Raw genomic sequence first — 14,484 nt, 5'->3', positions numbered from 1 at the left:
GACTCCGACGCCTGGCCAAGTCTAGTGGCATACTGCAATACAGCCCACAAAGAGTGTCCCATATCATAGTGGTTTGCGGTATGTTGCATAACTTTCTTTTGCAATGGGGACAACACATGGAGCTGCCAATGGAAGGAGACCTTCAGCTGAGGAAGACAACATTGGTGACAGCAGCCCTTTGTTAAAGCTCTTCGGCAGAACATTCTCTGCTCTCATACATTAACCATCATGTCCAGTATCTCTCCCAGTTCTTCCACCCTCCAATGAACTGCATCTACCCAAAGGTTGGATCAATATCAGGTGCAGTCTAATCGCAAGTCATGATTGCCACAGGCTTTTTTCACTACTTAAAGGGGAGGTTCATTGATGCTGCTGCACCTCATTCTCGGCGATGTTGGCTGTGCAGTTGCCTCAACAACCATAAGAAGGACAAGGTGAAGGAGCATGTAATTACAAATCCTGATGGCAAATCGCCACTCCAGGGAGAGAGCCCACAGGTTTTCCCATGAAGCTTTGGAGGCATTGGTTTTAGCGCTGGAGAGAAGGCCGCAGTTCAGTACCCACCAACTGGCAGGAGGCCCTTGCCACAAGTCTGCCGCACTGTGTGGAGGGTGGTGCCACAGCACATCACGGGCATCTGGAAGCCCGATTGATGGCTGCCTCCTCCCCCCCCTCCTGTTCCTCATCTTCTTCCTCCTTGTATTCTTCCTACTCATCCTCCTCCCTCTGTGTACATGTTCCCATCTTTCTCGCTGCCTATGCTCCCTCTGCCATAGATCCTGGAGTGCGAGGTTATATGCCAGATTTTGCAGTTTGAATCTTTGAAGAATAAATGTAGCTACTTTGTACTTGCTACAAGACTCCTGACACAAAAGAACGTTGAAATTACTCAATGAAACTGTTGCAGGATCTGAAACTAACAAAAAGCCACTGAAACTGCACTAACCTGACAGGTGCAAGTGATTACTGATGATCCCTGTAAATAACATCACTGCAATTGGCTTCCTCATGCTGCATGCCAGCTCTCACTGAAATCACGATCTCCTTGGCATTGAGGCCCCCGGCCATAGCTGTTACCGGCAACACTATGGGGGTCTCGATTTGGCATGCGGCACTGGATCACCTCACCCTGTCGGTACTGGTCTCAATGCTGCATTAGCGCTGGGCAGCACTAAGGGAACAAACTTTTCCGTCTAAGAGAGATGTGAAGGGGAGTCTTCCCGTAACAGTTCTGGTGAGATTATTACATTTCTTCCTGTGCATTGCTGCCAAGCTCTGGGAACAATGCTTATAGCATTTGTGTGCTCAGACACATCTCTCCACTGCTGCTGTGCAATTTCCCTAGGTACTCAACACCCATCACCGGGGACGCGAACCTCCTTTTTCTGCTCACATGCTCAATTAGCACCTCCACGGTACCATTCGCAAACTTGGGGGCTCTGGCTGAAATAATCTTCTCAGTAGGCTGTGGAAAAGTATTCAGTATCCATCATCATAGGCAGTCCCTCGGAATCGAGGAAGACTTGCTTCCACTCTTACAATGAGTCCTTAGGTGGCTGAACAGTCCAATACGAGAGCCACAGTCCCTGTCACAGGTAGGACAGATAGTTTTTGAGGGTAAGGGAGGGTGGGACAGATTTGTCACACGCTCTTTCCGCTGCCTGCGCTTGTTTTCTGCATGCACTCGGCGATAAGACTCGAGGTGCTCAGCGCCCTCCCGGATGCACTTCCTCCACTTAGGGCGGTCTTTGGCCAGGGACTCCCAGGTGTCAGTGGGGATGTCGCACTTTATCAGGGAAGCTTTGAGGGTAATGTTTCCTCTGCCCACCTTTGGCTCGTTTGCCATGAAGGAGTGCCGAGTAGAGCGCTCGCTTTGGGAGTCTCGTGTCTAGCATGCGATCAAGTGTGGTCAGTGCTTCAATGCTGGGGATGTTGGCCACCATACAAAAAGCACACGTCCCCTATAAGAGGTGCAGGCTACCTTTAAATAGCAGCAGCCTTGCCGAACTTCTCACCTTCTGAATAAGCGAACTGCCTATAGGGAGCAGGATTAGCAATGGTAACTCACCCTGAATATTGACCACAATAATGGATTGGGCCTCCCACCAACATCATCAGGCAGGAGAAACCCAATTTGCAAGATACTCAAAAGTCGCCCCCAGCATCTTAAAGATGGAAGTACTATGCAAATCAATTTTTAACTTTTGTCCTAATGATTTTACAAGTTACAGGACAATAGGGCTGAGTGATGTTTTGCACTGTGAAAATATACATAACAATTTAATCAAATGGGGACTTTCAGCAAACTGTGGAGGCGAAGTCCAAATGGGACAAACATCAGCAAACCACATCCGCAGAGCTAATGTGACACACGGTTTCTGGGTCTGTATCAGAAAAAATATATTGCAGACTGCACTACACATAGATGCAGATAGAGATCTTAATGAAACCAATGTTCTAAAAATTCCTTTGCGGAAAAGTACTAACCAAAACCCACCGCCAAATAGACACTTTTTAAAATAAATACTTCATGCTTTTTCTCAGAGTCTTGTTTGCGTGTGTCTCTCTTTCTCTGGTGATTCATTTTTATTAATAAAAACTTTCATCAATATGTACTCTCCTGTAAAGACCTTTATATATAGCTACACTAAACTATTTAAAGAGTTCATTTTGACACTGAATCCTATAGTTCCATCTCTGTACTAAACCTAAACAGAACACAATCAGACATTCTTGGTTCAAGGCTTGATAGCATGTGTTGAGATGGATAGGCCTTGTATAGTGATGAAAGAAGTTACATTTAAAATTGAGCTAAGTACAAAAATAAGTTGCTTACCATTTTCCTTCAGACTAACTCAGAAGAGCTATCTGTTCCATTCTAATTTTCCCTCAGATTATCTCTGAGGAGAAACTATCTTCAGTTATCTGTTTCCATATAATTTTTGCAATATTGCTTTGGAAAACAAGAAATTCCCCCTCTGAGGTACCCCCAGTCACACCTGTCCTGATAGTTAATTAGATCAAAAGTATTCAGAACAACATTAGCTGTTGTTCTCCGATGAATAAAGGACTCCACAAGAAGTAAAGTATGCCTTCACCTTGTGCCAAAAGCATGTATACATGGTGCAATGAAGAAAGCTGTACCTATCGCAGGGGTGGCTTTTTGTGCTTTAATGTGAGTGCACTCTAGTTTTGCTGCTGCTACAGCTGCTCAATCTTCAGTTATGGTTACAGTGAACAAGTCGTATTTCGTGCGAGCTACAGGGAGAAGTGCTTTCAGCTAATCACCTAGAAGACCGGCCTAGAAATTCGATCGCGCCTTACCTGTTTTTCAGACATAAAACAGGTGCCAAAGGGTCCAATATGGTGGGTGGTACCTGTGGGCCATCCCACACTGTAAGCAAGCCACCTGCTATTTTGGATCGGGCTCCTCCGTATGTGTCGTTTCGGAACTATTCAGGAATAGCCCCTATGGGACCTACACTGGTTGTGGGACTCTTTAGTGAAATTGGTCAGTTCCAGCACTTGATTCGCCACGTGATAAACTTGCTGAGCAGATCACGGCAGCAACAGTCAAGAAAGGCCCTGCAGCATCGCTATTTAAAGGGGTCATCCCATTCATACAGGTTAGTTACTGGTTTGTCCTCTTAAGTTGCATGTTAACTTCTGGCCATTTTGTGGGCTTTTTTCTGCAATCCACAAGTAAAATCTGACTTCTGATAACAACTTTGTGCTGGTGTTTGTCTGCTTTGGAAAGAGTTTATTCTTCTCATGGTTGGTCCGCTTTTGGGTCTGGAAGAGGAGTGGGAACCGTGAAGTGTATGGGAGAGAGCAGAAGCAGCTGGGAGAATGAGGAGAGCATCGTGCAGTAAGCCATAACCGCAACGGGTCTTCAGGGGGCACATCTCCTACCTCAATGTGTGAGGGGCCTGCACTTCACTGAGGGGGCTATCACCGAGCTATGTCATCTGCTTTAGCCATAACTGTAGCCCCAAACCAGGCATGAACATAAAAACATAGAAAATAGGTGCAGGAGTAGACCATGCAGCCCTTTGAGCTTGCACCACCATTCAATATGATCATGGCTGGTCATGCAACTTCAGTATCCTATTCCTGCTTTCTCTCCATACCCCTTGATCCCTTTAGCCGTAAGGCCCACATCCAACTCCCTTTTGAATATATCCAACGAACTGGCCTCAACAACTTTCTGTGGTAGAGAATTCCACATGCTCACAACTCTCTGAGTGAAGAAGTTTATCCTCATCTCGATCCTAAATGGCTTACCCTTTATCCTGTGACCCCTGGTTCTGGACTTCCCCAACATCGGGAACATTCTTCCTGCATCTAACCTGTCCAATCCCGTCAGAATTTTATATGTTTCTATGAGATCCCCTCTCATTCTTCTAAATTCCATTGAATATAAGCCTAGTCGATCCAGTCTTTCTTCATAGTACTCTCTGTGGCTTTAACATTTACGCCAAGGGGTTATTCAAGGCTGCAGCAGGGACAGCAGTGACGTCTTGCTGTTTCCCGTGCACCGCTGTATCAAGGAGGTGGCCGAAGCTCTCTATACCAGGAAGAACACGTACGTCACATTCCACACGGAGAGAGTGACACAGGGCACAAGAGTAATAGGCTTCACCTGCATTGCAGGCTCCCCAGGGTCCAAAGATGGCACCCATATTGTCTTGCATGCTCCCCATCATGAATGTGGCATCTTTGTCAATAGAAAGGGATAGCACTCCCTGAATATGCAGTTTGCACTCACAGGCAGTGCATCATGCAGGTCTGTCCCCGGTTTCTTGGCAACAGCCATGAGTCATTCATCCTGTGCCAGTTCTCTGTACCGCTTTTATTCCAATCAGGCCATCAGGGTACAAGCTGACTACTTGGTGAGAAGGAATATCCGCTCCAAACATGGCTCATAACTCCTGTAAAAAACCCAGGGACAGACTTAGAGCCTGGACCATTCAAGAGGAGTTCTGCAATGCACTGATGATCATGTTCCTAAATTGATGTTTGCCTGCTGTATGCTGCGTAACTTTGCGATAATGAGGGATCAACTCTTACCACCACCTGGGCAGCAAGAACTAGAGGAGGAAGTGCAAGAGCACCATCGACCACCAGTGCCCCTAGCTGCCAGAGTTCAGTCAGCAACTGATCCATGAGCGCTTCATCTGATCCATCCCTCCCATCCCAAATAAACAAGAATCCCACAATCCTCTTTGCCACCATCCTATCACCATTCGATTGATTCCTTCAGTCCAGCCTCATGGGTCTTGGTCTCAACTGTCTACAAAGATGAGCACCAACACCAGATCTAGAAAACAGAAACTTTACTTCAACAGCCCACCAGATTTGAATAATAGTCAACTGGAATAATGAAGAATTACCCTTATGAATGGGTACAGCATGTCAGCATTCGATATTCGATTTAACTTTAAAGCTCATGCTTTTTGTTCGGCTTTGCGCCAACTATTTTTAGCCATTCTGTGCCCTTTGCCCTCATGCCACATTGGGGTGTGCAGACTATGTTGTGCAGGTTGTAAGCCTCAGACCCTCACACCTGATTTTCTGTGGCAAAAGTGTCCAATTCACGGCAGTGCATCAGGTGGCGACCATTGTATTAACCACTGCTAAACGTGTTGGGGCTGAAATTCAGGGTCTCAAAGAGACCCGCTAATGCCCGTTTGCGGCGGCCATTCTTAAAAATTGAATGGCTGCCGCTTTGGGGTCAACTGGCTGACCCGACCTAAATTTAGGTTGGGGATTTTTCGGCCTAGACCCGATCCCGCCTGAGTGGTTGCACCACCAATTTTAATCAATAAAAATACTTACCTCCCAATATTCAGCTGAACTTGTCGGTCCCCTGCTGTGCGTTGCCCCCAGCAGGTTTTTCTGCCGGTGCACCATCTCCGCACTGAGTGTGGCCCGGCAGCGCAGCGCCCATTAAAAGGGAGGGCCCACTGCCACAGCTGCAATGCAAACAATTTTGCCGGCCGACTTGTCAACAGGCAGCCTGGCACCATCTTTTGTGTGGCAGGCCACTTGTCCAGCCGAAACTCTCACTGGTTGCCTAGTGGACAAAGATAAAAAAAAATGATAGAATCTCTCTCCTTTAAAGGAGGGGAGAGAGCATGGTGATGCACACACACGGTGACATCACCACGACTCCACCGCCGATTGACAGCGGTGGAGGCCCCGACCGACCCATTTTCAGCCAGTCAGCCTGGCCTTCAGTCTGAGGCCCATCCCCATTATGAGTCATTTCCTTTGAAAACATTTAAAAGTCCTGAAAATGGTTCTACCTACCGTACCAAGGATTCCAGCAGTAAGTACCATTGTAAAAATCATAGGTGTGCCAGCTTTCTGGCGCACCTGAATTTCGACCCCGTTGAATTTAATATGAGGTTTCATAACAGCAAATCAATCCTTGTTAATAAATGAATTATATCACAGCCTTTTGATTTGTATTAACGGGCATTTTTCTACAGCTCAGGCATTAAAAATGAAACTACTGTCAAAAATATTGATTTTCGGCAGACATTATGTGGACAACAACCAACCTGAGTTAAGTAGTTCCTTCTTGTCGTCCAAGAACTATGCCAGACACAAGCCTTTCAGGAGCATGAATTTCCCACCCTTTTGGCATGATATACCTTGCCTCAATGCCAGACAATGGGCTAGATTTTCCATTATTTATGAAAGCATACCGTCCACTTTATGTCCATTTTAACGCTGAAATGAGATGTGTCATGTTTGTAACTACAATCTAACACCACTGTATTACTGTATACGCTCAACACAGATGCACACCTTGACCACAGGGGGTGAACTTGTGAGAGACACTCCTTACCTGGTCACTCAGGTATTTAAAGGGAGGTCCCATGCAGGGTCATCACTTCTGGAATGCTGAATAAAGAGTTAAGTTCACTGTGTGGCCTTGTCCCTGGAATGTGCCTCGGGTGGTTTCATGCTGTAGAATAAGGACTTTACATTGGTGACAAGAAACGGGAATTCACGACCCACGAGAATGGCCACCGGTAGCACAGAGGAACAGTACTGTGTTGGGGAAGACGGGGACGATTTTGTTGAGAGGCTTCAGCAGAGCTTTGTCACGAAAGACTGGCTGGGGGATGCAGCGGCCGACAAGCGTCGGGCTCATCTTTTGACCAGCTGCGAGCCAAAGACTTATGCGCTCATGAAGGACTTACTGGCACCCGAAAAGCCGTCGGACAAAACCTTTGAAGAGCTTAGCAAGTTGATTGGGGAGCACCTCAAGTCAGTGAGCAGCATACACATGGCTCGACACAGATTCTACACCCACCGACGCCGTGAAGGACAGAGCATACCGGACTTTGTAGCGGACCTCCGGCGTTTGGCCAGCCTCTGTAAGTTCACAGATGCCTGCAGGGGGGAGATGCTAAGGGACTTCTTTATCGAGGCTATCGGTCATGCGGGAATTTTTCGCAAGTTAATTGAGACCAAGGACTTGACCTTGGAAGCGGCAGCGTTGTTGGCTCAAACTTTCATGGCGGGGGAGGAAGAGACCAAAATGATTTACGCGCGCAATTCTGCCTCCAATGCAGCGATGGATCAAGGAGTTAACGTCCTCAATGATACTCAGAGCCCCTCGGGCAGGCAGGGGCAGTCTGACATTCATCAGGCAGTAATAGACCCTAGAGTAGGACCACAACAGAGACAATGGCATACTGAACGGACATTCACGCCATCACAGTGGACAATGCGGCCCGGGATGGGGCCATTGACACCTACTAATAGGGTACTTAAGGGCAGTCAGAGGGACAATCAGTGCGGAATTCCTGGCCACAGCCCTTTTGTCCCCAACAATGGAAACTTTAACTCGTGCTGGAGGTGTGGGGGAAAACACTCAGCCAGATCTTGCAGATTCCAATAGTTTGTCTGCAGAAACTGCAACCTCAGTGGCCATTTAGCTCGAATGTGCAGAAAGCCTGCAACCAGACTGATATATGAGGCAGGTGGACCCCAGAAGAGGGTTCTGTGAGGAGGGATGACTTTTGGGGCAAATCGATGGACACCAAGGTTCAGCGGGTCCATGTGGCGAATATTCACAGTTCATACACCAAAACGCCACCAATGATGATGAGGGTTTTATTGAACGGTATCCCAGTACGAATAGTGCTGGACACGGGGGCCAGCCAGTCACTCATGGGCATTCAACAATTCGAGAAGCTATGGTCACACAAAGCCAGTAGACCCAAATTAGAACATATCGAGACACAATTAAGGATTTACACCAAAGAAATCATTCCAATGCTAGGCAGTGCAATGTTGGCTGTCACGCATGATGGCTTAGTGAACTGGCTGCCGCTCTGGATTGTCCCGGGCAATGGTCCCGCACTGCTGGGGAGGAGCTGGTTAGCCGAGATGAACTGGAAATGGGGGGATGTTCACGCAATGTCCTCGGTGGAGCGAATTTCGTGCTCACAAGTCCTACAACAATTCGAGTCACGTTTCCAAATGGGCGTCGGGACTTTCAAAGGCACTAAAGTAGTGATACACATCATCCCGGACACCAGGCCAGTGCATCACAAAGCCAGAGCGGTGCCGTATGTGATGCGGGAGAAAATCGAGAGCGAATTGGACCAGCTATTGCGAGAGGGCATCATCTCGCTTGTTGAATTCAGCGATTGGCGAACCCCATCATCCCCGTTCTTAAAGCGAATGGCTCTGTCAGGATCTGTGGCGACTACAAGGCCACCATCAATTGAGTGTCCTTACAAGACCAATACCCGCTCCCAAGAGCGGAGGACCTCTTCGCCACACTAGCAGGCGGCAAGCTGTTCACCAAGTTGGACCTCACTTCAGCCTATATGACCCAGGAACTGGCCGACGAATCTAAACTACTGACCACCATCACCACGCACAAGGGACTGTTTGCGTATAACAGGTGCCCGTTTGGCATTCGATCAGCGGCCGCGATTTTTCAACGCAACATGGAAAGCCTGCTTAAATCCATCCCTGGAACGATCGTATTCCAGGACGACATCCTCATCATGGGTCGAGACACCGAGGAACACCTCCACAACCTGGAGGAGGTGCTACGCCGACTGGACCGGGTAGGCCTGCGACTCAAGAAGTTTAAATACATGTTCTTAGCTCCCGAGGTTGAGTTTCTGGTCAGGAGGGTTGCTGCAGATGGGATTCGGCCCACCGAATCCAAAACAGAGGCGATTCGACGAGCACCCAGGCCCTGCAACACATCGGAGTTGCGTTCATTCCTGGGACTGTTGAACTATTTCGGGAACTTTCTGCCGAACTTGAGCACGTTATTGGAGCCGCTACACATGCTCCTGCGTAAGGGTTGTGATTGGTTTTGAGGGGACTGTCAGGAATGGGCTTTTGATCGGGCACGAAACCTACTGTGTTCAAACAAGCTGTTGACCCTGTACGACCCTTGCAAAAGTTTAGTTCTGACATGTGATGCATCGTCCTATGGGGTTGGGTGCGTGTTGCAGCAGGGTAATGCTGAGGGTCAGCTACAACCTGTGGCTTATACCTCCAGGTCGCTCTCTCAAGCAGAATGGGGCTATGGGATGGTTGAGAAGGAAGCGCTCGCATGCATCTATGGTGTAAAGAAAATGCATCAGTACCTCTTTGGTAGGAAGTTTGAATTAGAGACGGACCATAAGCCGCTCACATCCCTGTTGTCAGACAGCAAGGCTGTCAATGCCAATGCATCAGCTCGCATACAGCGATGGGCTCTCACGCTAGCGGCTTATGACTACTCCATCCGGCACCGGCCCGGCACTGAAAATTGCGCTGACGTGCTCAGCAGACTCCCACTGGCCACCACCGAGGGGGCAGCTGAGCAAAGCGCTGAGATGGTCATGGCTGTCGATGCCTTCGACAGTGCAGGCTCCCCTATCGCAGCCAGATCAAAATCTGGACAAACAGGGATCCCCTCCTATCCCTGATTAAGAAATGTGTCCTGACTGGGGATTGGGCGCCCACACACGGAGCATGCCCTGAGGAGGTCAGACCATTCCACAGACGGATGGATGAGCTCTCCATCCAAGCTGACTGCCTACTATGGGGCAGCCAGGTAGTCATGCCCCAGAAGGGTAGGGAGGCGTTCATCAGGGAACTCCGCAGCGAACACCCAGGCATTGTGATGATGAAGGCCATTGCCCGGTCACACGTTTGGTGGCCCGGAATTGACTCAGACCTGGAACACTGTGTTCGCAGGTGCACGACATGTGCCCAGCTGGGCAATGCCCCCAGGGAGGCCCCGCTCAGCCCATGGCCCTGGCCCATCAAGCCATGGCCACGCATTCACGTTGACTATGCGGGCCCGTTCATGGGGAAGATGTTCCTTATCGTTTTAAATGTGTACTCGAAATGGATCGAGTGCATCATCCTGAATTCATGTACATCATCCACCACCGTGGAAAGCCTATGTGCGATCTTCGCTACCCATGGCTTGCCAGACATCCTGGTTAGTGATAATGGCCCGTGTTTCACGAGCTATGAATTCCGGGAGTTTATGTCGGGCAATGGCATCAACCACATCAGGACTGCGTCATTCAAGCCGGCCTCCAATGGCCAGGCGGAACATGCAGTCCAAATCATTAAGCAAGAGATGCTCAGGATTCAAGGACCCTCCCTACAATACCGCCTATCGTGCCTCCTGTTGGCCTATAAGTCCAGCCCGCACTCGCTCACGGGGGTCCCGCTCGCAGAGCTACTCATGAAACAGACACTCAAAACTCGGTTGTCCCTCATCCACCCAGTCCTGACCGACATAGTTGAGGGCAAGCATAAGGCACAAAACGAGCACCATGACCGTAATTCGAGGGGGAGGTGTATAGAAATAAATAATGCTGTATTCGTCCTCAATCACGCCATGGGGCCCAAATGGCTCGAGGCTACCATAATTGACAAAGACGGGAATAGGGTCATTGTGGTAAAACTCAACAATGGCCAGATATGCCGTAAGCATCTGGACCAAGTAAAAAAAAGGTTCAGCAATGACACAAAGGAACCTGAAGAAGACCATGAGATGGAGCTCACACTACCACCAGTGAACGTGCAACAAAGCAATCAGAGGAATGCAAGTTTCTGAGGTCAGCCCGGACAGGCCGGAATCGCCACAGGTGACAGACACTCACGTCAATGTCCAACAACCAGAGCCCCAACTGCGGCGCTCCACGAGGGAACACAGACCACTTGAAAGACTAAATCTATGATCCCAATAAGACTTTGGGGGGGGGAAGGTGATGTCATGTTTGTAATTACAATGTAACACCACTGTATTACTGTTATACACTCAACACAGATGCATACCTTGACCACAGGAGGTGAACTTGTGGGAGATACTCCTTACCTGATCACTCAGGTATTTAAAGGGAGGTTCCATGCAGGGTCATCACTTCTGGACTGCTGAATAAAGAGATAAGGTCACTGTGTGGCTTTGTCCCTGGAATGTGCCTCATGTGGTTTCATGCTGTAGAGTAATGACTTTACAAGGTGCAACACTCATATATTGCCCATTTAGGCACAAAATGGAAACTGACGCCCATTTCTCGGTCACTTATCGCCGAGTGTTACTTTCCACATGTGCGCAACGCTGAGAAAAAATAATACCGCTCGTCCAGTTTTTTTGGGCGGAATCATCAGAATGGGCGATCCCAATGCCCATAATATCGCCCAGCATCACTTTCAGCACGCAATTAACGCTGAGATTTAATAATACCGACCACCTACTGTTTTATGTCGTAAAGTTCACATTTGCCGAAACTAACACCCAGTATATCGCCCATCCTTACTTTCGGCACCTCGCACACATCTCGCTGACAATATCGTTTGCCGAAATAAACGCTGTGAAAAAGTTGAACTAACCGGAACTACTCAGAGCGGTATGGACGCCATGTTCTAAATTGCAGGTCGCATCATTTAAAAGGATGCTCTGCTTCAACCTCGGAGGAGTTCGGATATACTCTGGAGGTGTTTGGAGGTGATGTGAACATCTGAAAAAACATCTTATCTTACTGTGGATAATTGGAATTTACTCGGTGTCTTAGTGGGACAGTCATTCTTTGTGAACAATCGGTGGAAAACAGATAGCTATTGGAATGGGGCCTGTCATTTCTCACCCTCTGTTGATGACCACGCACATGCTGCAGACTCGAGCTGGCAGAAGGTACATTCGAGAGCATCATGTGCCCAATGTAAAACATGACAGACTGATGAAGAGGACCAGACATTACACCCCCCGCAAGTACAGGGAGAAGCATTCTTACCTCAACTTGTGCGACACCACCTGCCTTCGGAGACTACGCTTCCACAAAGAGGTTATCACTGAGGTATGCCAGCTCATCAGGGGAAATCTGCAGCCTGCCAGCACCATCAGTGCTGCACTGTCCGTCGAGATCAAGGTCACCGCGCCACTGTCATTCTACGTGTCGGGTTCCTTTCAGGCCTCAGCTGGCGACATTTGCGCTATATCTCAACACGCCACACACTGCTGCATTAGACAGGTCACTGAAGCCCTGTACACACACAGGATGGACTTTATCAGCTTCCCTATGACCAGGGAGGCTCAGACTGAGAGGGTTTTAGGATTCTACTGAATAGTTAACTTCCTCAAGGTGCAGGGAGCAATAGACTGTATGCACATCATGATGCGGGCACCTTTTTAGGATGCAGAGGTTTTCAGGAACCGCAAGAGATTCCACTCCCTGAATGTGCAACTCGTTGTCGACCACCAGCAAATTATTATGGCAGTGAATGCTAAATTTCCAGGCAGCATCCATGATGCTCACATCCTGTGTGAGAGCACTGTATCTGACTTGTTTGCCAATCAGCCACAAGGTCAATGCTGGATGCTTGGTGACAAAGGATATGGCCTCGCCACCTGGCTGATGACCCCCTGCATGACACCCACACTGAAGCCGAGAAGGGATACAATGAGAGCCACAGATCCACTCGCAATATCGTGGAGAAAACCATTGGAGTGCTTAAGCAGTGCTTTAGATGCCTGGACCATTCAGGAGGTGAGCTTCAATACCACCCTGAGCAGGTAGCTCAATTCGTGGTGGTGTGCTCCATGCTGCACAACTTGGCTATCAGGAGGGGCAAGAATTTCCAGAAGGGACTGACGGTCCACCTCAGGAAAGAGAGGATGAGGAGGATGAGGAGGTGGACGCTGGCATTGGTCCAGACAATCAGGCTGAAGCTGAAGCCATGCCCCCGCCCCCCTGTAGACCACAGGAAAGGGCCCGTGATGGCATCATAGTTGCAAGACTCTTACGTCAGGAGCTCATCAATGAGCGCGTTGCTTGAAATAACGTTGGTGGTATTTACAAAGCTGCAGGTCATAAATCAATGATGTGCATCTCCTTGGTGACAGTTAAAGTTTAAGTTGATTCAGGTAAAGTGTAATTATACTCTTTCATGTTAAGGAATTACCAGCATGTAACGGTGCAACTATCTGAGCCAATGCGCAACAAGGTTACGTTAAATAAAAAACAATTAATCCGACCATTTGTCTGAAATCATCAGTATTTCTGTACAAACCACCCCACCCCACAACAAATTTATCACATTTACATCATTACAATGGTCCCCATTTCCCGCAAAACAGAACACAAATGCAAACAAGGTAGCCCCCTCGCCCTTTGTCCCGACCCTCCCACCAAAGTAGCAGCAGCAACCTAAAAATATGCCCCAGACAACACCTGTAGCCATGCACCTCACTTTCCTTCACCCCCGCCACCCCCCACCCCTCGCTTCTCCTCCCCACCTCTACCCCTTCCCCTTCCCCTCCTGACTCCAAGCCGCCTGGCCGAGGAGCTCCTCAAGCGCTGCTTCATTGCTGGGGGGGCGGGGAGGATGAATGATGGCAGAACCGTTGCTTGGACGGATACGGGAGAGGACGGTCCTGAGGTGGGAAGCAAGATGTTGCTCCTCGCTCTTGTGTGGTTGGCAATGGGGGTGCGGCACCTTGGGGTGTAGTGCCCCACTCTGGGACCACTGGGAGCCCTCTGCCACCTGTGTTTCTAGCTACCAGCTCCAGGGCCTCCTCCATCCCTTCCATGTTATATATTATTTGTTGGACAAAAACTTGGTGCCAACTACTTTCTTGGTGTTTAATAGGCTTTTTGCTGCTGGTGAGTCTCCCTCGTGCCTCCCACAACAGCCAAACAACCACACACCACAGCCACACACGCTTTCAGTCCCTCTCTGCTCCCTCTCTCTGTCTCCTCTTCTGCGCATGTAATGAGGACCCCTGACTTCCTGAATCGCAGGAAACGAGCGTTGCCATGCCGTTGCTAAGGATGGCGACACTTTACAGCAGAAGGTCAAAGAGGTTTAACGCTAACACTCATTTCAGACTGCTCGCGGCAACGCCCAATTTATAAAATGGAGACTAGAGGCTTTGAAAATGGGTGACAAGCCAGCGATCTGAAAACGCAGTTTTACTGCCCACGCCTGAAATGC

The sequence above is a fragment of the Pristiophorus japonicus genome, chromosome 7, assembly GCF_044704955.1.
Source record: "Pristiophorus japonicus isolate sPriJap1 chromosome 7, sPriJap1.hap1, whole genome shotgun sequence".
In the NCBI taxonomy this organism is placed as follows: Eukaryota; Metazoa; Chordata; class Chondrichthyes; family Pristiophoridae; genus Pristiophorus; species Pristiophorus japonicus.
The sequence above is the reverse complement of the archived record's forward strand: the minus strand, read 5'-3'. Positions refer to the sequence as shown.